We start from the raw sequence: 1,709 nt of genomic DNA on the forward strand, positions 1-1,709 counted from the left end.
AAGCTTAGCAGGTGTTTCAGCGCAGCTCGGACGCAGCAGCTGCCTGGAGAGGAGACGGCCCCGGGAGAATCTTCTGGACGGTTCCGCTTGGTGGAAGGCGTGGTGGTGGAGCCCTTTTTCATGACTACGGTATCAAAGCAGTCGTCGATGTACTTCTCCAAGTCCTCCAAGCTGTCAAAAACGTATTAATCTTTTCCAAATATGTGTTAATTGTCTGAATGTTTATATGGCGTTATAATGAAAAAAGCTGGAAATGTTTGTTTAGCTACTCACGCGCCGCCAGATTTACTCACTACACACCTGTCAGTCTCGCGATACTACAGCATGATCATGTGCCGAGCTTCGTCTAAGCTACCCGCTTCGTCTAAGCTCCCCTTCTCTGAGAGAGCGCCCAGCCACGGGGAACGCGGTCGATCGCCTTCTCCAAATCCACAAAACACATATGGACTGGATGAGCGAACTCCCACGAACCCTCCAGCACCCTGAAGAGGGTGTAGAGCTGGTCCACTGTTCCACGACCAGGACGGAAACTGCACTGTTGTTCTTGAATCTGAGGTTCGACTATCGGACGGACTCTCCTCTCCAGTACCCTGGCATAGACTTTCCCAGGAAGGCTGAGGAGTGTGATTCCCCGGTAGTTGGAACGCACCCTCCGGTCCCCCTTCTTGAAAAGGGGAACCACCACCCCAGTCTGCCAGTCCAGTGGTACGGTTTCTGTTAGCCACGCAATGCTGCAGAGACGTGTCAGCCAAGACACTACTACAACATCTAGAAACTTGAGGTACTCAGGGAGAACCTCATCCACCCCCGGAGCCTTGCCACCGAGGAGCTCTTTGACTACCTCAGTGACCTCAGCTTGGGTGATGGACAGTTCCACCCCAATGTCCTCAGCCTCTGCTTCCTCAACGGAAGGCGTGTCAGCAGGGTTGAGGAGATCCTCAAAGTATTCCTTCCACCACCCGACAGTGTCCCCAGTTGAGGTCAACAGATTCCCACCTGCACCGAAAACGGTGCCTGCAGAAAACTGCTTTCCCCTCCTGAGGCGCCGGATGGTTTGCCCGAATCTCTTTGAGGCCAACCGATAGTCCTTCTCCATGGCCTCACCAAACTCCTCCCAGGACCGAGCCGCAGCTCGCTTAAACTGCCGGTACCTGTCAGCTGCCTCTGGAGTCCCACAGAACCCCAGAGCTGATCTGAATAATAATGATAGAAAATCTAAATTTATATTTAAACACATCAATATTAATTTATTAATCTAGCCTCACAAGGACCACAGGAGAGGGAATATTCTCTGATTACGAGCTAGCCTGGCAGAACGCCTGTCCAAAGAGGAATGTTTTAAGGCTAGTTTTGAAGGTAGAAACTGTGCTGGCCTCTCTGACATGAGCTGGGAGCTTATTCCATAGAACAGGGGCTTGATGGCTGAAGGTTCTACCTCCAACTGTACTTTTAGAAATTGTAGGAACTACAAGCAGTCCAGCATTTTGTGAACAAAGTGTTCTGATTGGTTGGTAAGGAACCAGGCACAGGCCTTTGACCTTAAGCTAATCACCACGAAGCAAAGCGACAGATAAAAATCCCCATCAGTTCCACAAATGCAACACTCATTTTCATAACAGTAGGAGAATCAACAAGCACAAACCTTTTTTTACGAAATACTTTTGAGCTTTTAGGCCAAACAAAAAACTGGGTGTTCACTCCGGGGCAAA

This window comes from Oryzias melastigma, unplaced genomic scaffold (assembly GCF_002922805.2).
Source record: "Oryzias melastigma strain HK-1 unplaced genomic scaffold, ASM292280v2 sc00318, whole genome shotgun sequence".
In the NCBI taxonomy this organism is placed as follows: domain Eukaryota; kingdom Metazoa; phylum Chordata; class Actinopteri; order Beloniformes; family Adrianichthyidae; genus Oryzias; species Oryzias melastigma.